The sequence below is a fragment of the Canis aureus genome, chromosome 10 (assembly GCF_053574225.1).
Source record: "Canis aureus isolate CA01 chromosome 10, VMU_Caureus_v.1.0, whole genome shotgun sequence".
Classification (NCBI taxonomy): Eukaryota; Metazoa; Chordata; class Mammalia; order Carnivora; family Canidae; genus Canis; species Canis aureus.
The window spans coordinates 64,886,002-64,911,874 of NC_135620.1; the positions used below are offsets into that span (position 1 = coordinate 64,886,002).

Here is a 25,873-nt window from a genome sequence, read left to right on the forward strand (position 1 = left end):
GATGAAGAGCTGATAATCAGAAGACATGAAGCGTCAAGTAGGTACTATAAAGTCAGGACAAATGTGAATAAATGGCTGACAGAGGAGGGGCAGAAAAACCTTGCCATTTATTGAATGCTTATTTGGTGGGGGCCCTTGGCCTAAAGTAATTTTATTATTCCACTTTACAGATGAATAAACTGAGGCTTAGGTTAAAGTATTTGCTTGGTAAATATCAGAGCAGGGAGTCAAACTCGGGTCTTTTTGACTTTCCAGCTCAGCACTGCTTTTTGAAAAGAATCCTGTGGCAAGAACTATAATATGACTAGTCTAAGGTAGTTTCCAGTGAATAAGAAAGCAAGAATCTGATCCTGACTGGAGTACTGAGAAAATCCAGCATAAGATAAAATATTTTGGTTAGCATTTGTCTAAGAAAGCTTTGGAAAGCAAATTGTATATTTGGCTTTGAAGGAGTGGTCCTTTTATATTCCAGGAACTTTAGCTTTTTTGTTTTCTGAGGCTACGGTTTAAATCATATATTCCTGGTATGATGTTGAGCAAAGATTCCTGAGACAAAAGAAAGAAGGAAATAATATCATTGGTGATAGAATAATATCATAGTTGAAATCCAAGTTTTATAATCCTTCCTAAACAGTTCTGAGCTTTTATGATTTGCTAGAATGACAGAAAGACTTAATGTAGCCCAAGTGGGGTGTGTGTGTAGGGGGAATGTCTTGATTGCTAAGGCTGCAAAGAGATTTTTCAGTTACCTCTTAGTGTTTTGTTTTGTTTTGTTTTGTTTTTTTTTTAATTAAAAAAAGTTTTTGAGCCCCAAATGATCTCCATAGTTTCCTTAGATGGGATTAGACATGAGTTTCAAGTTTTCAAAGTTCAACTGGTTTGGAGTTTCCTGTGTCCTAAAAATGTCTTCAATTAAAAGCAAGAAAAAAAATGTATTTTTTTTCATGCTCATCAAACTAAAAAATGGCTGAAGGGATTTTATTCAAACTTTCCCCCAAAATTCACCTTTTGCCAAGACCCAGCATGGAAAATTTCAGCCCAAAAGGATCACTCTTTGGCAAGTTACCCGAGCTAATGAAAACAGAGGGGCATAAAGGAAGTCTGTGTGTAGCTCCAACTATAGTGGTCACTGGAGCCCACATTGTATGAGAAGAAGGGTCCCATTCAATAGCCTCCTTTTAAGTCTTTCTTATCATCAATATGGATGAGACTTGGATTTGAAGTGGCCACCAAACAAAAAGCACTTACTTTGTGAATACAATCTGGGTTGTGACATTATTTCAAGTGGCTTTGCTCAATTATGATTGACTTTAGAATCAACTTATTATAAATGGAAAAGGTAAGAATTGTTCTAAGGAGTGTTGATTGAGTGATTCATTCATTCATTCATTTACTCAATTAATTTACAAGTGTTTACTGAGTGCCTGCAATGCGTGTGGCACTTTAATAGATGCTGGGAATGCTGTGGTGGGGAAGCAGATGTGGCTCCTGGGCTCCTAGGTTAATGGGAGAGGGGAAGGAAATAAATTAATTCTAGGGCAACAGAATAGTTGCTGAGATAGAGAATATTGGGACTGGTGGTGATAGGAGGCCTGTACTGGTGGGGAGGCTAGTGGAGGTCTAATACACATTCATTCACTGTTTAGTAAATGTTTAGCAAGTGGCATTCATGTCCCAGAGTCCTCAGTGGGAATGCAGAGCTAAACCAGATCTTGATTCTGCCCTCAAGGTGCTCCCAGCCCAGAAGCAGAACAGGCAGGTAAGCAAGGAGCTCAGATAATGTGTGATGGGTGGGGTGCTTTAATGCAGTCATGTGCAGTGTCTACTGGGGGGTCGGCAGGAGAGAGGAATATACTAGGCTGGTAGTGGTCGAAGAAGGCTTCAGGAGGAACAATTCAACAGGCATTTGCGAGAACAGATGTTGGGGATACAGAGATGAATAAGAACTGGGGCTGCTCTCAAGGAGCCTCCAGTGAGTGCAGTCTTACTTCCTGACTCCCTGTGTGGGGACCTGGAGTCTGAAGGTGTCTGACCCACCTCTCCAGTAGCAAGCATGGAACTTGAGTTAGAGGGAGTGCTTCGTAAATGGTGAGATCCTTTCTCTGAAGTTTCATGGGGGCGCTCCTTTGGATTTAGCCTCTTAAGGGCTTGGCATTTGGAGTCAGACTGCTTGGGCTCAAATACCAGTGCTGGTGCTCCCTAAGCTGTGTTACTCTGGGCAAGGAACTCTCTGTGCTATAGCTTCCCTCTATGCAAGGCAGGGCTAGTAGTGATGCCCACCTCCTAGGGCTGTGCTGGTCTAAGGACTAAAATGTGATCATGCTTCTCCAATTCTTAGACGCATGACCAGATGGTATCATCTGGATGTGTCACTAGTGTTGCCCCTTACTCTTCTACAACCCACTGTTCATTCAGTCTGACAATTATGTTTTGAGCACTTTCCATGTCAGGCACTGTGCTGGGGATTTAGCAGTGACCATGCCAGACCCTGGGGTCTCCATCCATATGGGTGGTTAAATTCCTTAATCTCTCTAAATGGAAGTCCTTTGCCTCTTCCACCCAGATAAATAGCGATTTGTTATCTCTGTAATGCCAAAAAAATTAGGCGCGAGTGTTGATTCATTTTTCATCAGCACATCTGGCTTTTAGGTGAAAAACTCTGCCAGAAATTTTGAAATATCTTGTTACTTTAAACATCAGAAGGCTGGGAGATTTCCCATTATTAATTGGAAGTAAAAACTTCTTCGTGGTCCAGAGCAAGGGCAAAATTGTGATTTCACAGGTCAGCAGAAAGCTCACCATCACTGTTTTTGCTTGGTATTAATTTTATTCAGGGAGTGGGAGGAACAGAAGAAAGGTGGTTTCCAGAATGATAAATCAATGTGGCCATGTAAATGCAGTCAAGGGAGGCAACTGATGTGGTGGGGAAGCATTGCTCAAGTGTGGACGTGGGCCATCATTTCATCTTTGTGAGCCTCAGTTTCCCCTTATGTAAAACTAGAATAATAGAGCTTCAATGTGGGACGGTTTGAGGTTTAGAAATAAGAGCAAGAAAAGGGAAACCCATCAGGGGCGCCCAGGGTAAGGTGCTATTCACCGTGGTTTGTGTTCCTGAGACCAGGGATGTGGACTCATCCAGGGGACAGGGACACTTCCACCCTTTTCTATGTTCTGGGTCCCTTGATAGGTCAGAGATGGTGGCAGCGCTGAGAGCTCCGAGAAAACCCGAGGTGGCTGCGTAGCACGCTACTTGGGAAGTCTATATTCTCCTCTGAAATCGCCAGATCTTGGCGAGGATGTCCCCCCATTTTCTTTGATGAGCTTGTTCTTGTTTGTTTCCGGTTTGTTTGCGAATCTCTGCATTGCACAGTTAGTCCCAGGGGATGGAGGGGATGAAGACGGGAGCCTGGACTTGAGCGCGTGCCTGGTGTATAGACCCGCGGCTCTGCGGGTGGCAGCTTTTTTTTTTTTTTTTTTTTAAGTGGTAGTGGGTGCGTGCCTTTCCCGGCCCCGCATCGGGCCCCAGGCCACCCTCCCTGTGCCCCCGCCCAGCTTCCTGCGCGTCTCTCGGGAGGCGGGAGGCAGGAGGCGGGACGCAGAACCCGGCCGCGGGGCGCTGACCGTGCGGGGCCCGTGGGAGGCTCGGCGGGGCTGGGCGGCCGGCGGGTGTGTGCGCGCGCGTGTGTGTGTGTGTGCGCGTGTGTGTGCGTGTGCGTGTGCCCGGCGGGCCCCCGAGGCCGCGGTCTGGCACGCGCCCTGCCCGGTGCGCGCGGGGGGCGCAGGAGCGCGCGGCGGGCCGGGGCGCGGGCCGGGGCGCTGGCCGGGCCCGTGTGAGCCCGGGATTCCTGCTCGGCCCTTAAATATGCCGGTTATTTTTATCCCCCTACGTCAGGCGGCGAAGGCCATCCCACCAGTGGCCGCGGCGGCCGCTACACAATGTTTCCCTTCAGTCGGGAGGGGAAATGGAGGGAGGCCAGACTTCCTGATCACATGGTGCTGAAGTCAATGAAAAAAAATTAAGGGGGACCCTCCCTTTCTGCGCGCGGCCGGGTCCAGGTCCCCCTCCCCGCCCTGCCCCGGGGGCTCCGTGCGGCGGGAGCAGCGCGCTCCAGGCCCAGGGCCAGCGGGGCAGGAGAGAGAAAACATAAACACGAGATTGTTGCAGTAATTGGTGGCTCTGAAAACACTGAGGAAATGAGAGGCTTGTACGAAACATCAGCCGACAAGAAGCGGGGTGATGTCAGACAGCCTTCCAGGATTAGAAACCCTTAAAAGCTCCGAGCCCGCGGCCGCTGCGGAAAAGCGCTCGGCTCTCCGGGTAGGAAGCCGGGCTCCCGGCGGGAGCTCGCCTGGCGGCCGCCTGTCCCCCCTTGTCCCTGTCCCCCTTGTCCCTGTCCCCCCTGTCCCTGTCCCCCCTCCCCCCTGTCCCTGTCCCCACCCCGTCCCTCCCGTCCCCCTGTCCCCCGGCCCTCCGGCCCTGTCTCCCCTCCTCCCCTGGCCCTCCTTTCGCTTTTTCTTCTTCTTCCTTCCCTCTCTCTTTTTCTCTTATTTCCGCTCCCTTCTCTATTAAAAGGGAGAAGAGAGACCACATCAGATGACTTCATTTCTCAGACACCAGGTCCTTTTATATCTTTCTCTTACTTAGAAACAGCAAACCGCACTTACCCCCCCCCCCCCCCCCACCACCACAGGGGCAGATGACTCTGGTTGTCCGCTGCCATCAGAATCTGCTCTTTCTTTTCTCAGTCGGCGTCTGGATCCCTGTTTTCGGGTTAGCCCTGCAGGTCCCAATACTGCACAAACATGTGCCAGGGCTGAGAATAGGCAGGGCGCAGTTATCCAGGACGTGCTCACCAAGAAAATGGGATGAAATCCTTGCAAAAATCTGGCACTTTCAGAGTAGAATGTGATTCCCCAGTAACGTGTCACCAGCCACCCAGCAAATAACTCTCACTGCTTCGACTGCACTGTCTTCTCGCCCATAATGGGCATTAAGAAGACAAAAAGCACACAGAGTGTGTACACACACACACACACACACACTCACTCACTCCCTGCTCTCCCCTACTCTCTCCTAGTCCCAGGACAGCATAGCTAACAGCCAGTGAGCAGGGTCTCTCATGCTAGGTCCACCTAGAACCTTCCTGTGGCTTTAAGTTGGAAACCAAGTCCAGTGACACCAAAGGTGCCACCTGTTGAGGCTTTCTCTCCTGGTATTTGCCGGGGTTAATGAGGTGATGTTTGGAAAGGGTTTGAGCCCCTACAACCAGAGGCACCCACGACATTTTTTCAAAGAATGATTTATGTCCAGCTTTACCCAAATAGGAACCAAAGAGGGTTTACTGTTTTCTCATCTTTAGAACAGATGAATTCAACACCTGGGTCCTTGGTTTGGGGCATATCAGAAGCTTTAGAGTCTGCCTTACTAATTCCTGTGTCACCCTCTACCAGAATTTCTGCCCCCCCCCCCTTGTGACATGCAGGAAAAAAAGTCACATCAAGGTCAAGTCTGTATACCTTTGGAGGAATTGGACTGCTTCCAAAGACTTGGGTTCCCCTCACCACTGCTCATGGTGAGAACAGCGTTCCTTAACCCAAGCCCCTTCCCCACACACTCATAAATCTTGTGATTTAGCCCCCCTCAGGCTTGATGTCTCTAAGCTGTAGTAATTTAACCTAAGTGTACTTTTTGGTCTGATCCAATATACCTGTGGCTATACCACCCACCAAGAGGTAGATAACAGCCCTGTTTTCCAGTTCTCACGGGCACATTTCCATCTTTGATGTTTCCCTTATGCTCTGACATCCCAATGGGAAGCCTCATGTCTCCTTCCCGTCTTCTCCTGTGTCCCTGTGTTAGGTAATTGTGTCTCCATGCCCTCTGTTTCTCAACCCAACAAGCCTGCGGTCTTCCTTGTCTATTCTTGCTTCCTCCCCATACATATCAAGGTGAACAGATCTTGCTGTTTATTCCCAGAGAATAATCTCAGGTTCTCTGATGCTCTGCATCTTCTGGAGTGAAAAACAGCAAGGGCTGCTGAGGCAGAGGGCTTCTGCTGGGGGCCTGGGCATCTCACAGTTTGAGTTTAAAGCCCTGATTTGCTACTCAGTAGCTTCACAACCTCAGGCAAATCACTTTGTTTCTATGAGCCTCAGTTTTCTGATCTATAAAGTGGGGATAATGATAGATCCATTTCATGGGCTTATTGTGAAGATTGAATCAGACAAAGCATGTAAAGGACTAAACCCAGAGCCTGGCACAAAGTAGGTGTTCCACAAACGGGAGCCCTTTATTACTGCACTCTACAGTAGTGCTGCTCAGATTCTCCCTTGCTGCAGAATCATCTGGAGGCGTGGTGAAACACAGATTCCTGGGCACCGCCCCATAGCTCTTGATTCTATAGCTGCAGGGTGGGGCCTGAGGATCTGCATTTCCAACAAGCTCCTGGTGCTGCTGCTGCTGCTGGCGGCTTAGGGAGCACACTGGACTGCAGTGTGGAAAATTCAGGTCTGCTTCTGTCTCTGGCTTCCTTTCTCCATGCTCCTTGCTTGGCAGGGCCCATGGGACCCTTTTTTTTCTCCTGGCACAACTCACCTCTCTAGCCTACTCACACCAGACTTCTCCCCATTTGTTCTGTTGACACCCCACAGTCCTCCAGGTCCCCTTACTGTTAGAGCTGCCTCTCTGTTGGAATGTCCCTTCTCTTTCTTCACTGCCTTGTGAGCTGCTTTCTCCTTCTCAAGACCCTGGTGCAAGCCTTCCTCTCCTCTGAGGCCTGTTTCCTCTCAGAGACAGCTTTCTCCCTCTTCTGTGCCCTGTTCTCTGCTTAGACTTTACTGTGGTGGTCATTGGACTCCAAGCAGTGATCTGTGAATGTGGCTGCTTCTTCTACTGGTCAGTTGGCTTCTCTAGGTGGGGCCTGGATTCTGTTTATATCCAGGTGTGCATGGTCTCCAACTTATAGAGTAGGCTCAACATTTGTTGAATGAATGAGAGAATGAATGAAGCAACACCCATCCTCTAGGAAAACCACAGCCTATCTGATAGGATTGTGGGTGCTCTGGGGCCTCAGACAGGTCCCCCACCCCTCAGCCTCCAGGGCTCCTTCCCTGATCCTGATCTAAAGAGAAAATTCAGTTATTATAATATAAGCCTATGCTCACTTTACATCACTGAGTCAACCTACCATTATTTTCCCTGCTCACCAGAGGGTGATTGAGGCTGGGGGAAAGGAGGTGACTAGCAGAGATTTTTGTAGCCAGGAATGGAAGGCTAGGCTCAGGTTAGCTTGGACACAAAGATCCCCTGATCCCCAACCACACCAAACACACACCCCTGATCCCCAACCACACCAAACACACACACACACACACACACACACACACGCAGATATCTAGAGATTATCTTTTTTATAGAGGTTAATGCCAGCAGCCAGTTCTAGAAGGGCCTTGCCAGAATGTTCCCTATGGCCATTGAAGTTGGTTTGGTTACTTGTCCGGGGTTCAGCTCTTGGCTTGGAGTTAGAACATTTTCCTGATCTTAGCTGCAACCCAAGAGGCCCAGAAGGCAGCAGAAGAGCTTCTCTTGGGTCAGCCCTGGAGACCTAGGAAGGAGATCAAAGGGATCAACAACACATCTATGGCAAGATTTGGTGGAACTACATGTAAGCTGCTGTTCATGTGGAATAAACCCAGAGCTAAGAGAATCTGGTAATGATGATGTTGTCTGGGTGCTTTTCATGTATCTGATGCTATGTCCTGGACTCTGTTTAGGTACAGCTCTATTTAACCCTCATCTAATCCAATAATGCAGGTATTGCTGTTGCTCTCCTGTGGATGAGGGAACTGAGGCTCAGAGAGGTTAAATGACTTACTTAAAGTCACATAGCTTAGCAGGAAAAGCTAAGTAGGAAATATACATCCTTATTGCCATCTTATAGACATGGCAGGCGAGGAGACGAGCCTTAGGAAGCAGCAGGAATGAGAAGTCTTGGACTCCACCAACCCAGCTTCATTCTATCTCCATGCATCGTTTCGGACAACCCAACATACAAAGACTGGGCCAGAATCCTCGTCAAACCTGCTTTGCCCACCTGTGGCTGGGTTGAGGCACAGAAAGGACTTGGTATGTACCTAGTGTCACACAGCTTGTGAGTGAGCATCTGAGCTGGGCCTCCAATCCAGACAGAGCTTTCCTCTTCTCTTCCTCCCACAAAAGTTCATTGCAATACATGCACTAGGCCAGGAACTCATGGTTTTGAGATCATTTTCTGCTTGACCCATTTGGCCCCAACCAGACTCTGAAATAAGAACTTTAACTATGAGTTCATTCAGACATCAGTGGAAGGGTGGGGTGGACAGGTGCCCTGACATAAGCCCAGGGATTACTGTATCATCTGTACTTACCATCTGGCTGGCAGCAAAGGAAGAAGTAGATTGTGATCTTTGGCAGGAATGACATTTCTTGGGCAGCCCTCTGCATTCTTGTCACCTCCAGATGACCCATAACTGAGCATCATCATCAGTGCCACCCTCTGCTCACAGATTAGAACCTGGAAAAATCAAATAGCCTCATTTGATATGCCAGTTACTAGCTGAGTAGTTCTATCAGTGATGCAACCTCTCTGAACCTCCATGTACCCATCTGTAAAATGGGGATAAATGAAGAACCCACCATGCGTACTTCACCAGGTTATTGATATGGGTCAGATGGATCTGTATATGAAGGAGGGCTTTGTTAGGTATGAACACATACAGGTTGTTAATGTGACCATTACTGATCTTGAGTCAGCTGGAAGCAGCTAGCTCAGGACAGATTCTCAGGACAGGGAGTGAGGCAATGTGGGGATAGAGGCAGAAAAGAGGGAAAGCACATGTATTCACTTGCTCGGCACCCTGCACCTTCTGTTGATGCTCTCATTTCTTTTTTTATGCTCTTATTTCAACTGCACTGTGACCCTATGATGTAGATATTTGTAGTGTATTCAATGGTGGCCCCCACAAGATATGCCTATATCTCAACTTAGGGTCTTGTGATTATTACCTTACTTGGAAAAAGGATCTTTGCAGATAACCATTAAGTTGGAGATAATGAGATGAGATCATCTTGATCATCAGGTGGGTCCTAAATCCAAAGACCAGTGGTGTGCTTATAAGAGACTCACGGGGAGAAGAGAAGAAAGCTTTGTGAAAATGGAAGCGGGGATGGGAATGAGTCAGGGAAGCCCAGGCACACCTAGAACTACTAGCAGCTGGAAGAGGCAAGGAAGGTTCCCTCCTAGAGCTTTCAGTGGAAGCGAAACCCTGCTAACATTTGATTTTGGACTCTTGGCCTTCACAACTGTGAAAAACCATATTTCTGTGTTTTAAGCCACTAGCTTGTGTTCATTAGTTACAATAGCCCTAGGAAACAAATAGCATTACCTTTGCTCCATTTTACCAATGAGGACATTGGATCAGAGAAGGTACATGCCTTCTTCAAAGCTGTCCAGCTCACAAGGAGAAGTTCACTTGTGAGCTCCTTGGATTCCAAAGCCAGCACTCAGACCTCCTTCAAGTGAGAAGTGGAAGCCTTCATGGGCAGGCCTTCTAGGAGGAGCAAACCCAACTTCCTAAACCGAAGGAAGATGGGAAGGGGTCCTCTCAGTTCCAAGGCAGCCAGAGAGAATTCCCTAAGAGAAATGACTCTGCCACACAGGTGGCAAGGGGAGGGATTTAAAGGGAATTTAGGTGGTTGGATTTTCAGAGACGGTTCTGAATCCCATGGTTTTGGGAAGCATTAGTTGAACAGCTCATCCACAGGGGGATTCTGGCAACACTCTGCCAGCCCGATCAGGTTTGGAAAAACACAGATTTATTTTCCTCCCCACTTTCTTTCTTTTTTAACACAAGCCAGGCTGGGAGGGGCCTCTGCAAGGAAGGAAATCAATAGGAAATGCCTTTAGAAAATGAGATTTTTCAGAAAGCATGTCATGTCATCATTCTGATGCAAAGGCTTGGGCCCTGCAATTTGAAACAGGAAATCGGAGGAATCAAAGGCAGCCAATGAGAAGACAGCGTGCAGGCCTCCTCTGCTCAGAGGCCAGCTGTGGCAAGCGGGCTGGCAGCTGTGGGTGGGGAGCCAAGTCACATGGAGGCCAGGCGAGTGAACAGTAGGTGTTGGCCTGGACAAGCACACGAGAGTCCTCTTCACATGACCGAAAGGCTGTCGTGAGACAGGGGGAGCAGGTGTGTCCTGAGGGGCGGCCCAAGGTGAGACGCTAAAACCATTGGGCTGGATACATCACAGGAGGACATAGAACAAAAGAAGAATCCCCCCCCAGAGCTGGGGCTCAAATGCCAATTTCACCTCTTACTGACTTGGTCACCTCGTTTAAGCTTTCTGGGCCCTTGTTTCTTTATATTATTCATCTGTGAAATGGGAGTAATAGTCATACCTTTCTTGTAGAGTTATTGAGAGGATTAAATTTTATGAAATAAGTCCTTGGAACAGTACTCAGCATCGAGTAAGTGCCCCATAGTTGTTAGCTATTTTTATTTCTTCTTGGTGAGGCCAAGGAAGGCTTTTTAGAGGACACTGAACTGGTATTTAAAATATGGGGGGAGGCATTTGATATCTGGAGGCAGGTAGGCAAGGGCATGCCAGACATAGGGACCACAAGCACAGAGACTAGAAGAGACCCACCTAGCAGTGTTTGTTCCATGTGCTATAGAATTCCAGAGGGAGAGCCTGAGAGAGAGGGCTGGACGGGTTGGCAGAGCCAGGGCATTGAGGGCTGGGGTGTTTGAATTAGGAGCTTGCATGTCATCCTGTGAGTCTGTGGTTCTCAAACTTGAGCCCACAGCAAAGTCACCTGGAGGGCTCTTTAGACCATACATGGCTGGGCTTTACCTCCAGGGATTCTGATCCCGTAGGCCTCCGGTGCAGCCTGAGAGTTTGCATTTATTTCTAATGAGCTAACACGTGATGCCATGATGCTGCTGGTCCAGGGACCATACTTTGAGAATCACTGTTCTAGATGGCTGGGGTGGGCAGGCAAATTGGAGATTGGAGGACCGTTTCAAGGTGGGATCTGAAGAAAGGTTTTAGGTGAAAATGGACAAAGTCTCATCACCTTCGAGGTCACACCAGTGGCCACCTGAGACCAGAGTAGGAGATTTGTTGGAATCAGAGTATCAGGAGCTGGAATCTGTTTTCCAAGGACAGCTGCAGCCTGAGGCTGGCAGGGCTGGGGGAAGGAGAGTGCAGGAGGCTTGCTCGCTGGCTCTCTGGGCAGGCAGTAGGGCTGGCTGCCTGCCATTCCGGGCAGCTTCACACTTTGTCTTCCTCTGCTAAGGGTGGCCCAGGGATGGGTGACCTACTTCCTGGGGATCCCAGAGAGCAAGATCTAGAGAGCAAAGGAAAGCCTCATGACTGCACTCCCTCCAACCCGCTGCTGCCGCCCACCTGGGGCTCTGTCAGTCACCGCTGGGGCCGCACGCGGTTTCCTGGGGTCGCAGAGGAAGGGAGGGCAATTACGGAGGCCGCATCCCACCCCCTCTCTGTCAGTGCTGGGGGAAAAACAATATTTAGTTAGTTAAACACCCGGCTACAGTTTCGTTTGAAAAGCTGGCTTTGATTAGGAGACTGCAGGGATTGATTTATGAGGATAGATGAAAAAAAGAACAAGCATAAATATGTAGAACTCACCCAAATGATGACTAAGGGGACACAAAATATACAGAGTCCTCACAAGTGGAGGCTGTAATGACTTATGAAATTCTTTGGTCCCATCTTGGGCTCATGCCATCAGGGTTCCTGATGATATTCCTTCAAGCTCTTTGTCTAGACTGGTTTGAAATCAGGGGGTGCATCAATCACGGGTTGAGGTGCACTTTTCCTACGTGATTCTCACTTCTGAAAATAGGTTTTTCCCTAATGTACACATGTGTGTATTTTGTATGTACATACATATGAAATAAAAACTAACATATACGAAATAGAATTTGCTTTCTGGTGACAGGCTCGTGAAGGAATGCTCGTTAGAGCCTTGCTTGAACACAAAAAGCTGGAAACAGTCTACAGCATCCATTTGAATGGATAATCCCTCACTCCCCCCAGACCATGGAATTTTGTGGTGGGGAGGGGGTTACAAAGAAGTTGGTGGTTCTGTCAAGTGTGTCTGTGCAGCCGTCTCCAATAGTAAGATTCAGTTAATGTGCATGGTTGATTCCTTTAATATGAAACCACACACACAGCCACATATTTCCCCAGTGAACATAGTATGGCTGCACACTCAAGAGACAAAGGCTTCGAGGATGTGTATCAAAACGAGCCTTTGGGGAGATGGTAGGATGGGGTAGATACGAAGGGAGGTTTCGGCTTTGTCTGCCATATTCGAATTGTTTGCATTGAGAACATATTGATGCAGTTCTTGGGTAATAAAAACATCATTAGGAACACAACTGAATCCTTACTCAGAACTCCTAGGAGGAGAGTGTGCAGAACGGCAGCCTCGCCCTTCCTGCCTTTTCTTGCGGCCCTGGGCAGCGTTGTCCAGCTCTTCAGCTGGTATCCGCCTCTCGTCTCGGGGCTGGTTGCTGCCCACCTGCTCTGTGTGTACCTCTCTCCACCTGTGTCCCCCCCTGAGACTGCTCCCCAAGACATAACCTCACCTCAGCGTTACCCTTGTTGCTGGTGATGCCTCATCTCCCCTGAGCAGATCTGTCCCCAGAGCCAAGTGTCTGAGAGAGACCCTGTGCTACAGCTCTCCATTCCCCCTCACCTCCCCCGCTCTGTCTCCTCCTCCTTCCTGTCTTCTGCTGGGGTAGGCAGTGAGACAGAATGAGCCACACTGCCGTACCAGAGAATTCTCCAAAGGGCCCTGCCAGGTCCCTGCATGGCACTGGCCCACCTGGTTCTCTTCCCTCAAGATGCAGCCCTCCTCTCCCTGGCCCACTGCCTAGAAAGTTCTGGGCAGTTGTTGCTTCTGCGCTGATTCCAGAATCTCATTCCTGGGAGGTCCGGCCTGGTGGTGCCCACAAGTCCATGGTGGGCACCCAGGAGAGATCTCCTTCTGGGACATTCACGGGATCATGTTTTTCCACTGCCCTAAGTAACCTCGCCAAGGAACACGCTAGCTAAAAGCACCTCGGTTTTCTCAGTTGTAAACTGAGAAGATTGGTTTCGATGGTTTCTGAGCTTGCTCCCAGCATTGACGTCCAGTGTTTCATTACATGTCTTTGTTGACGCTCACCTCTCCTGTGTGGCCCTTGGACCATCTTATTCCATTTCCACAAGTCTGTGGAGTAGACAGGGCAGCTCGTATTTCCTCCATTTTGTAGCCTAGAAAAACAGGGCTCTGAGATGGCGAGGATGGCCAAGTCGTTCAGCTGGCATTGGGTCCTGGGCAGGTGTTTGCATGTACAACATCTGTAAAGAGACTCACTAGGAACAAGAGCTTCTCTGCAAAATAAGAGAAGAGTCTTCCCAACAGAGGGTAGAGGGCAGAGGACAGAGGGCAGAGCAGCATACAGAGGTTGAGTGGGAATGTGCCTTGATTAGCTCAATGAGATTGGAACAAAGGATGTCAGAAGGAAGTAGAAGGGTGCCCCTCCTCAGGGCACCTTTCCATCTTCTTATAAATAATTCTGCTTCAAGTACTTCCTCTTCTGGAAAGCCCTCTGGGCAATGATATGTGGATAAATGTTTAACAGGAGTCCCTCAAAATAAACAAGCAAACAAACACCCAACAGCAACCACCTTTATTTACAGTTGATTACCAATTACTCCCACCATTGCTGATTGATTACAAGTTAGCAGTGTGGTCACTGAATGCTTAGTTAGGAAGAGTGGGCTCTAGGAAGCTGGTAAGAGCTACCTCCAGCACACCATTAGTTTACTGACTTTTTTCTCTGCTCTTAAACATCTGGTTGCCCCTCTGACTTAGCAGTGATCACATTGCTGAAATTATCTGTAAATAAATCTTTTATACTGGACTGTGCCAGTTTTTCAAGGGCAGTGTCCATGTTTGATTAATGATTTACTGATGATTAGGTGAATTAACTCTACTATTAAGTGTGTAAACACACATAAAGTACTTGGAATAGTGCTGGCACTTGGAAGTGCTGTATAAGTGAAAGCTATGCCTGCTAGCTATCATCTCTCTTCCAGTCCCATCGGGAGCACTGATGGTGCTCAAGGACATGTCTGTTGAAAAGATGATCAACTCCTAACCCAAATGGGCACACAGGACTCCATTTTTACAATTAAGCTTGTCTTTACAGACCACTCCTTAACTCAAACTTATTTAAAATCTTGTGCAACCTTTTGGTTTCATGTGGGAAAATCCTCCTACTCAATCCCTTTGGACAACAAGGGGTTTCCAGATCTATTCACTTGAGGATTGACATGACTGGGGCCATTGAGGCAGTGTGCTGAGTTGGATTTGGGTTCCAGTGGGGGCTCCACCATTTTTTTTTTTTTTTTAGCAGGGTTTCCAATGAGTTACTGCACCTCAGTATGCCAAATTCTGTCATCTGAAAAAAGATCATGACACAAGCTTTCATAGAGTTGATGAGACCAATAAATGAGTTTGTGAACCTAGGCTGCTGTTCTGTTTGCTTCCTCCTGAAATCTGTGCTCCACCATCCTCTGCTCCTATCTCATTGCTGCCCAGGAGGCTGACCTCGACAGTACTTTCCGTCCTCTGCCTTGCCCTGGAGCTCAGCCAGTGGGAGGTCGTGGCAGAAGGTTGACCAGCCTGTGGGGAAAGAAGGGGATTCCCCTAACTACTTCCCCTGCTTTTGCTTGGTTCTTCACCAATAGTGCATCCCTCACTCCACACTGTAGCTCCAGCTCTTGGTGGTGGTGGCCAATGTCCTTGGACTCTAGCTCTCAACAAAGGCTGGGTAGGAGGAGTGGGAGGGAAATTAGGTCCTTAATGTTGCTAGTTCCTGGGTGTCTCAACGTCTGTCCTTTTTCCCCCTCATCCTACCCAGACCTCAAGAAATAGTCCTTTTAATAAAATTGATTTTAAGTGTCCCAGGTGAGCGTGTCATCTGCTTTACTGTGCCAGCAGTCAGACAATGTCAAGCCTAGTATCTGGGCATAGAAGAAAGGCTTAATAATATTAGCAGCCACCCTTTATGTTAAGGGCTTAACTTGGGCCGGGCACCGTGCCAAGTATTTTTTTTTCCCCCCACATGCATTATATCATTTAATCCTCATGATGAATGCAGGTAGAAGGTACTAATTATTATACCCATTTTGCAGCTGAGAAAAGTAGAGCTTAAAGTTGCTAGCGATTTGCCAAGTCACCCAGCTAATAAGTGGGGGAGGCAGGATTCAAATTAATTAATATTAATTGTACTATTATTTGGCGAGCAGTGACCAAGTCTTAGACACAGACCTTCACTGCAGAGTTGAATACCAGGTGGTGCTCGACCAACACTTGCTGGTGGATGAAGGCCCTGAGATCAGAGCCCTCGCGTCTTTTTATCATCTTTCCCAGGAGCTCTTGCTCTGGAGTCAGGGCCACTCTTGCTTCCACAGATCCTTGCCTCTTGTCCGGGGAGTGTCACTGGCCTGCCTTCTGTTTCCAAACAAGCCCCAGTGGACAGAGTTTCCTTCATCACCTCTTGCCCACATTTCTACTGGCCCTGAGCTGCTGGAGCAGCCCATTGTGGCCCCTCCACCCTCCCGGTCACCCACACCCACTGGTGTTTACAGCATGTCTCCAGCATCTGCGAAATTCATTAGAACCAGAGCTACACCCTCTTCCTGCGCATCGGTGCAGACTGTGCATGAGGCCAGACCGAACTCGGCTCCCCAGGGTGCCTGCCAGACACTTCCACCCTTCTCCAGGCACCCCTCCCCTCCACCAAGCTCTAATCCAGGTGTTTCTGTGGGAGACACATTCCCGACGGGTTACCAAAGCCTCATTTTGTTCTAGTTTATGGCTATGGTAAGTGCTATTTGGGCAGTGGCTTAGAAGGAGCATTAACTCTGGAGTTAGGAACACCTGCCTCATGGTAGCTGTGTGATCTTGGTCCAGTTGCCTAACTTCTCTGATCCTGATCTGTAAAACTGAAGATAAATGTTGCCGAGGATGGAGTTATTGAATAGAAGTGTTTAGCACGTTTTAGGTGCAAAATTCTCTCTCTTTCTCTCCTAAAGATCGCTTTGAGGGTACCAAACCCAAATAGTGTAGAGTATATTTGACATTTATTTGTTTATTTTTGGAGTGCTCTCTCCTAAGTGTTGATATTTTATCAGAGATTATAAGGATAATTATTGTCATTTTTTAGATGAACATTTTAAGGTTCAGAGAGTTTAGTTTTCTCATAGTCACCCAAATAACAGATTGGGTTTGCAGTTAACTGTAATTTAAACTGAATCTTTATTTTCAATTTTCTCTTGTCATCTTTTTCAGAATGAAAATAAACAACCAAGTGGTAGGAGCCAAAATGAAATCACTTTTATTTCTTGTAAAAAGATAGCTGCCTTTGCTCTTTGCACTTACTCCTTTCTATCCAGAGATTCTCTTGCCAAAGTAGTTGTCATTTGTGACTCCATGACCTCATTACCCAGTTCTATCTGCTCCTTGGATGAATTGAGTTTTCTCCAAACCCTACTTGAGATATCCCCTATCAAGGATGGGATGCCAGAAACCAGACTGACAGTGGGCTGATACTGGAGAGTTTCTTCCATAGGAAATAAGTTAGGACTTGGGCTGAAGATGAGGATGATCTGGATGACAAAATGAGTCTGAAGGCCATTATCATTATGTGTTTTCTCCTTATTAGGCCCAGGAGTTCACAAATGCTTAAAAGTGTTTTCTTCCTTTGTCATCTTTTTATTGACAGTAAGAAAAAAATGGAAGCTTTGGACTGTGAGCTTGCACTCACCACCATATATTGTGAGCTCCCTGCTGCATGCTGAATCTTACTGATCTCTGAACCTTTTGTGGTCCTTTCCCGTAGTGGTTTGCACGCAACTGTGGGCAAACATGAATGAGCAAACATTTATTGAGCACTCTGTTTGTTCTCTATATTATGTTGGGTGCTTTCACATGAGAAAAATGAAAATCACTTGTCCCAGGCCACACCAATGGTGGCAGAGGCTGGCTGTGAAGCCAGTGGGACCTTCTGACTCTATGTTTAGGGCTCCTTCCTGTACATCTCAGCTGTTGCTTAGTATCGCCACCAGTGATGGTTGTTGAGCAAGATTTAAAAAAAGTCTTTTCTTTTAAAGGTTGCCAGCAGTCTTGTATATGCTATTGGGGGAAGGAGGGTGAATGAAGAAGGCATGATCCCTCTTCACAGAAAGGATTATAATGAGCCTCAGCTGTCTGGGTGGTTCACTTGCTATGTGACAGTAAGAGGATCAAAGAAGCCAATGTGTCACCATGGGAACTGTCCCAGTTTTATAATCTTTGGTTTTCAAAGGACTGAATATGAACACATGGAAAGCAGGGAAAATTCAGTGAATGGGAAGGGATGCAGGCTAATGATTTAAATATAAGTTTTGAAGATGGAAATGAGAATGGAGAAATAGTTTGAGCAGATTTATAAATAGCTACTCAACTCACTTTTCTAGGATGAGTAACAATTGCCTGCAGGTGAGAAGAATTATGGTCCTGACTTTGGAAAAGATGCTTGGGATTGTGCTTCTTGACCCAAAGATATAGCAATGGCCTTGCTCAAGGAGAAGTTGGGGAGACCTCTATAGGATAGCCACCACCTGAGTGGGAGATGCCTGGAAGAGTTTCTGGAAGGCCTTAGGATCAGAGGCATGATTGTTGAGGGACTCTGTCAGTTTGCAAAAAATGGTCACAACTTACTCCCCAGCCTATATGCATATCCGTTTGCATGTGGCTCCAGTTTCTTCCATCAGGAGGTAGGACCTCCAGCCCTGGAATCTGGACTTGGCATGTGACTTGTTTGGTTAGTGACATGCGGGTAAGTGTGATGTAGCCAGAAGCTTGAAAAGTTCTTCACATTAGGGATAGCCAGAGGGGGCTATCTCTGGGTGCTCTTGGGTGCTCACAGTATAACCCAACATGTATAAGGCAACATGCTGGATGACGAGAGACAGATGGCCCAGTTACTTCCGTCACCCCTGCCAACAGCCAGCCAGACATGTGTGAGGCTGTTGATGGGCAGCTGACCTCAGACATGAGTGTGGGCCCAGTTAATCCCAGATGGAGTAGAGCTGGGCTAACCTAGCTGATTCAAGCCCCAACTTTTGACTCTTTGAATCCTAAATGAATAAATGCTTACTGGTTTTAGTTGCTAAGTTTTGGATGATTTGTTATACAGCAAAAACTAATTGATACAAGGTATATGCAACAGATTGCATACACTAAGCAGGAAAAGGAGAGTGGACTCTTAATGTGGCTCTAGAATATGGGTTGCAAGCTATTGCCCATGAGTCAAATCCAGCCTATATTCTTTTTTTGTCAATAAAGTTTTTTTTAATTAAATATTTTATTTATTTATTAGAGAGAGAGAGAATGAGCAGGGGAAAGTGCAGGGGGAGAGGGAGAAGCAGACTCTCTTCTGAGCAGGGAGCCCGACATGGGGCTTGTACCCAGAACCCTGGGATCATGACCTGAACTGAAGGCAGATGCTTAAGTGACTGAGCCACCCAGGGGCCCCAGTTTTAAAACACTGTTTCAGTTAAGTGCCTGCCCTTTGCTTGGGTCATGATCCCAGGGGTTTGAGATCAAGCCCCACATTGGGCTCCCTGCTGGATGGGCAGCCTGCCTCTCTCCCCAACACTTGTGCTCTCTGGCTCTCTCCCGCTTTCTTTTTCTTAAATAAATAAATAAATAAATAAATAAATAAATAAAATCTTAAAAAAATTTAAGTTTTACTGGAACCCAGCCAAACTCATTTGTTTACATAGTGTCTGTAACTGCTTTTGTTTTACAAAAGGAGAGTTAAGGAGTTTTTTTGTTTTTTTGAGAGTTAAGGAGTTATAATGAAGGCTGTCCAGCCTTCAAAACCTAAGGTATTTACTGTCTACTCTTTATAGGATTAATGTAGGACATAACAGTAAATGGGGCTATAAGTATAAACCATCATTTGCATATAGGCAGAAAGCATATATTTTGGGAATCCCTAGAATAAGTATTATTGATATCCTAGTTATTAAAGAATGGCACATAGTATAGAAAATGTAGGTACTGTGGAAAAGCATAATAAGAGAATGAAGGTTACTTATATTTTTAAAAAATATTTTATTTTTTTATTCAGGAGAGACACAAAGAGAGAGGCAGAGACACAGGCAGAGGGAGAAGCAGGCTCCTTGCAGGGAGTTCGATTTGGGACTTGATCCCAGAGCTGGGATCATGCCCTGAGCCAAAGGTGACACTTAATCACTGAGCCACCCAGGTGTCCGGAAGGTTACTTGTACCTTATGATTTAGAAACAACCTCTTCAAGGGACACCTGGGTGGCTCAGTGCTGATACATGTATCACATCTTCTTTATCCATTCATCTGTTGATGGACATCTGGGCTCTTTCCATATTTTGGCTATTGTTGATAATGCTGCTATAAACATTGGGGTCCACGTGCCCCTTAAAATCACTATGTATGTATCCTTTGCATAAATACCTAATAGTGCAATTGCTGGCTTGTAGGGTAGCTCTATTTTTAACTTTTTTTTAATTTTTTAAATTTTTTTTATTTTTAACTTTTTGAGGAACCTCCATACTGTTTTCCAGAGGAGCTGCACCAGTCTGTATTCCCACCAACAGTGTAAGAATGTTCCCTTTTCTTCATATCCTTGCCAACATCTGTTGTTTCCTGAGTTGTTAGTCTTAGCCATTCTGACTGGTGTGAGGTGGTATCTCATTGTGTGTGTGTGTGTGTGTTTGTTTTAAGATTTTATTTATTTACTTATGAGAGACACACACACACACAGAGGCAGAGACACAGGCAGAGGGAGAAGCAGGCTTCATGCAGGGAACTTGACGTGGGACTCGATCCTGGGTCTCCAGGATCAGGCCCTGGGCTGAAGGCGGCGCTAAACCGCTGAGCCACCTGGGCTGCCCGTGTTTTTTTTTTTTTTTTTTTTAAACATTTTATTTATTTATTCATTAGAGATACACACAGAGAGAGAGAGAGAGAGAGGCAGAAACGTAGGCAGAGGGAGAAGCAGGCTCCTCACTGGGAGCCTGATGTGGGACTTGATCCCAGACCCTGGGATCACGCCCTGAGCCAAAGGCAGATGCTCAACCACTGAGCCACCCTGGTGTCCCTCTCATTGTGGTTTTGATTTGTATTTCCTTGATGATGAGTGATGTTAGTATTTTTTTCATGTGTCTATTGGCCATTTGTATGTCGTCTTTGGAAAAATATCAGTTCATGTCTTTTGTACATTTCTTGACTGGATATTTTGGTTTTGGGTGTTGAATTTGATAAGTTCTTTATAGGTTTTGGATACTAGCCCTTTGGTAAGACATTTGCAAGTATCTTCTCCCATTCCATAGGTTGCCTTTTAGTTTTGTTGACTGTTTCCTTTGCTGTGCAAAGGCTCTTTATCTTGATGAAGTCCCAGTATTTCATTTTTGCTTTGTTTCTCTTGCCTTTGGAGACATGTCTAGTCTTCCAATTTTTAATCATCTTAAACACTGCAATGATTAATGATGAACATATGGACACACATATATAAGATGCTCCTAGGAAGTTATCCTTAAAGTCAAATTATATAATTAAGACAATGCATAAAGAAACATGTAGACGTGTAATTTTGGTTTCAAAGGTTATTTACATTTAATGTTTATTTAAACATCCTCTGGTTGCTTTCCTGAGGATGTAGGAATCCTCCGTATCAGCCTACATTCCTTCCAATAATGGACTAGAGAAAATATATGCTTTTGACTTGCAGAATAGACTTTTTCATTTATCAGAGCACAGAGAGAACAGCTCAAGGAATCCATCTAAATTTGTTCTGTGGAGGAAGAACTGGGATAATCTTGGGAGAAAATGACTCTGTCATTTCAGAATTCTCGATTGCTGAGGGAGACAGCAAAGGCACTAGTTGGATCACTCAGGCTCATGAAACTCTTCACAGGCTGAAAAGATGAGGCCAGTGTAGACTGATGAAATGTTAGTGGAGATAGATGGCAAGTCTTGGACCTGGACCCCATCACCTAGCATCCCTGTGTGGTAGGGACCCACTGGCTTAACAACCAGCCATATGTGAAAAAGACCAGGAAGCTCCACGTAGATCAGCCCTGAAGTGTGGTACCATCAGTACTAATCTGGAGATGATTGTCATTATACTCTGGGCTGGAGAGATCATATCTATATCATGGTGTGTTCATTCCTGCTTTGGTACTTAAGGGGGATCTAGGTAACATGGAGGTAGGGGCTTCTGAAGAAAGGAGGGACCCCAGTTCATTTCATCTGAAGAAATTTTGAAGGAGTTGGGAAGGCTTAGCTAAAAAAAAAATTGAGGAACATTAAAAGTGTTTTTCAGGTATTTTCAAAATAAAAATACCTTTTTAAAATTGTTTAAATTATAAAATTATAGATAATACAAAAAGGTGAACATAGTCAAAAAGGATAAAGACGAAAGGAAAATCACACTGAATTATTTTATCCAAGAGGAATGCCATGAATGTCTTGACAAACATGCTTCTAGAGAGCACATACAATATATGCATGTTTTACGTAAAAGGTATAATAGTAATCTTTTTCTCACTCAGCACTGTGATGGGCATATTTATGTCAACTAGGTCATCATATTTAATGTCTGTTTAGAAATTAATTGTATGGTATTAGCATACTTAATGTGATTTTACCACTATTTTTTATTGGTAGAAATTTAGTTTATTAAATATATTTGCTGTTATAAACACTCATTTTAATCAATATCCTTGACTTCTATGATTGTACATTTGGCTAATTATCTTCTTAGGATAAATTCCTAGAAGTAAAACTTCTGAGTCAGAATATTTGCACAGTTAAAATTTTGATAATATTAAATTGTCCCCCAAAAAGATCGAACCAATTTGCACCCTGCAATTATCTTGTTTTTATGTACGTTTCTTAGATTACTTTGATGCATTTGAATATTTGTTCAGATGTTTATTAGCATTGCACTTCTTATGACTTGCCAGTGAATATCTCTTGCTCATTTTTCTTTTGGGTAAATTTATGAGTTCTTTGTATGTGTAATATAACACCTTAACTCTTATATATGTTACACACATATTTTCTACCCCAGTGTGCCAATTAAACTTCTTTATGGTGGTTTGCTTGCTTTTGTTGGTTGTTTTGCTAACTGATTTTAAATTTTTTAATGTAGCCAATCCTATTCATTTCTTTCATCTTTCCAAATTTTTAATGGTTGTCACATGAAGAGGATTAAACACTCAGTGTATAAGAAAGATAGAACCAGCCCAATGGAAGAAAAGTTGCAGCATGGCAGACTTCAGCTAAACATATTTAATAAATACTTTCTTCCGGTTAGAACCGTCAGATGTGGAATGCACTGCTCAAAGGTAGTGACACTGCTTGCAATTAGGGACTTTCGAGATGGATTGCATGACCACTTGACAGTGGTGCTGTATAGGTCAAAGCTAGATTGCTTCTGGCATCCTTAAGTATTTACGAGGCAGGTTTTTAATGAAATGACAATAATTTAATTCTACTCATTTTTTTTCCCAGAGAATTTTTCTCAAAACTATGATGCCATCTAAAATTTGGGTTTTCCAAGAACAACTGAACCAAAGTTGATGTGGCAGGGCTGGCAGCACTAAATTAAAATAATTCTGAACCACTGATTGTTGTAAGAAAGCATACCAGGGGGATGTTAAGGGTTATATATTGTCATTCATGAATTTTATTTCATCACCATGCATCACCTCACAGCCACAGATTTTCCACAAAACCAGATGAAGCCACAGTAGCTGATCCTCCCACGAATGGGAATGCCAATGGGTCTAGGCAGAGCTGACTTCCTAGTAAAGGTTGAGCGTGGGCCTGGCCAAGTCCTATAAAAGTGACAGAGCAATAGTGACAAAGCAATGGTACCAGGCAAGGCTGTAGAGGTATTCTGGTATGATGCTGCTATTGTAAAATTGGTGAAATTAAGTTACAGAAGGGTGTGTGTGTGTGGAGATATCCGAGTAAATAAGTCTAAGAACAAGAGGAGAATCTACACCTTGATCCATCTGACATGTAGGATCCTCCCTTTTTGACTTTACATTACCAGGATTTGGTAGACAGTATTGGTGAGGAACAATTAGAGTTAAACTTAGACTTAAAAGGATGCTCTTACTTTCCATCCATCCATTTGTTTACCATTATGTAATGGAACCCTACTATGCACAAGGCATTGGGAATTCTGCAACAAATAGGAATGATAGCAGCTCACAGCCTGGAGGGGAAGACAACTTGAAACTTCATGACAATATAGGATGCTGGAGGTCTGAGGCATTGGGATCTTTGGTTGCTCATGGCCACAGCATCAAAACTTGTTCAGAATATGAGAAAAGGCCTTCTGGAAAGGCTAAAATTAAAATCAAGATCTAAAGAAGGAGGAGGAACTGGTCATGAGGAGGCAAGATGGAATGAGAGAAAAGATGGTGGCTACATAGTGCTTCAGGGCAAAGAGAAGCATGTGCAAGGGACCAAAGCCAGAGATAAATTTAGATTTACATATTTCTGGAGCTGTATAGGGCTGTTTCTGATGGACGTGATATAGTGGAAAGAACCAAATTTAAAATAAGGGATCAGGTGTTTGGCTCCCGGCCCTGCCAGTTCCTGGCTGCATGACCTTGACAAATAACATAATCTGTCTTAACCTTAGTTATCTCATCTGCCAAATGGTGGTAATAATACCTACTTCACAGAATTAGTCTGAGGATGGGATGAGCTAATGGATATAAAATTGGCCAGCATGGTGCTAGGCTTTAAATATCTTCTTCTTCCTTCTTCCTTCTTCCTTCTTTCTTCTTCTTCAGATTATTTATTTATTTACTTGATAGAGAATGAGAGAGAGAGCACAAGCTAGGGGCAAGGCAGTGGGAGAGGGAGAAGCAGACTCCCCACTGAGCAGAGCCTGATGCGGGGCTCGATCCCAGGACCCCAGGATCATGACCTGAGCTGAAGGCAGATGCTTAACCAAATGAGCCACCCAGGTACCCCTAAATATCTTTTTATTGCAGCTGTCAATGACCAAAATCTATTCCGTTTACCTAGCCCAAATTATTCTTGCTGTTGTGAACACATTGTCAACTGGATCGGCTCAGCAAGCTTTTACTTTCTCATTTCCTGCCTTGGGCCATTGTGGATTCAGGCACCATGAATATATGAAGTGTGAGGCAGGATCTAAACTTGGGATTTAGTTGGGAAGAGAAGGTTAGTCTAAAGTGGTGTCTGTGTTCCACAATGCCTGTCTGTCTCCACCTCCCTCTAATCCATGGGCTCTTGCCAGACATATAAAGTAGGTCATCTCCTTATTCCCAGTGATAATGTTTCCAAGTGCTTCATTAAGTAGGTGATCAACAAATACCAGTTAAACAGAACCGAAGTTTGAGAGCTTAGAGAAGAATTTAAAGAGCAGTAAACTCATGATATAGATCAGAAAGATTATGGAAAGAAAATCTGGTAGGTCAGGGAGGTAAGATTGGAATGTTCAGCTTTTGTAGATGTGGCCAAAGAACTTTCAAAGTGGTTGTACCATTTTATGCTCCCACTGGTGATGTATGAGAAATCCAATTATGCTACAACTATACTTAATACTGATGGTCTTTTTGATTTTAGCAATTCTGGTGGGGGAGCAGTGCTATTTCATTGTGGTTTTATTTTGCATTTCCCTAATGACTAATGGTTTTGAGAACCTTTTTTTTTTTTTTTAAAGATTTTATTTATTTATTCATGATAGAGAGAGAGAGACAGAGAGAGAGAGAGAGGCAGAGACGCAGGCAGAGGGAGAAGCAGGCTCCATGCAGGGAGCCTGATGTGGGACTCGATCCTGGGTCTCCAGGATCAGGCCCTGGGCTGAAGGCGGCGTTAAACTGCTGAGCTACCCGGGCTGCCCAGATTCACCAATTAAGAATTTTTAAATAACTTTTTAAAAATAACTTTTTATTCCCTAAAGAAATGCCTGCATGTTATTAAAAAATCCAAGCAATCTGAAGGATAATGAAATGGCAAGTGAATCTTCTAATTGCCCTGACCAAGTCCTTCTTCTCAAAGGCAACCGCTGTTAGCACTTTTAGTACATACTTATAGATATTTTTCACAGATATATGTACATCACTGTATTTATGAATATTCCTTTTGCTTATTTACCAAATGAGACATATAAATAAGACTGTCCTGAACATTGCTGCTTTACTTAACAATGTATCTGAGTGACCTTCTCCTATCAGCCTTTTTTTTTGAAATGACCTTACTCCTTTTTTTAAGGGCTGTAGATAAATGATTTGTATCGAAGCTTTATAATTTAGAGCTGCTGATTCCTCCTGAAGGGATCAGTTAGGTCGTGTTTACTCTTTCCTTATCACACACAGTGCTGCAGTAAACATCCTTGTGCATAGGACTTTGTGTGATTAGGCAATGAAATGACTTGTTCCAAGGGTATGGGTGTTTACAATTCTGTTGGTTCTGGCCAAATTTCCATAAAGGTTATATTGGCTTAAAACCCCCAGCACGTGATTGGGCCTTTCCTCTCCCTGGAGATGTAGGATTTAAGTAAGCAGAGAAGAGGAAAGAGAATACTTACAGTGGAAGAGGCAGCATAAACAAAGTCATAGAGTGGAGTTTCTTAACCTTGGCACTATTGGTTTTTTTGGCTGGATAGTTCTTTATTGTGAAGGCTGTTCTGTGCATTGTAGGATATTTAGCAGTGTCCTTGGTCTCTACCCACTA

General features: G+C 45.0%; 1 long non-coding RNA gene across 2 annotated transcripts in view; it reads left to right on the plus strand.

The window, feature by feature from the left end:
• LOC144322607 (uncharacterized) overlaps nt 1-25,873 on the plus strand; it is a 202,154-nt gene that overhangs the window by 26,132 nt on the left and 150,149 nt on the right. The window contains exon 1 of one of the 2 annotated variants that reach the window (XR_013388256.1): nt 4,065-4,318. The exons of the other annotated variant lie outside the window; for it this stretch is intronic. This is a non-coding gene — a long non-coding RNA (uncharacterized LOC144322607). Of the gene's footprint in view, nt 1-4,064; nt 4,319-25,873 lie in introns of those variants that run through there. 2 annotated transcript variants of the gene reach the window in all.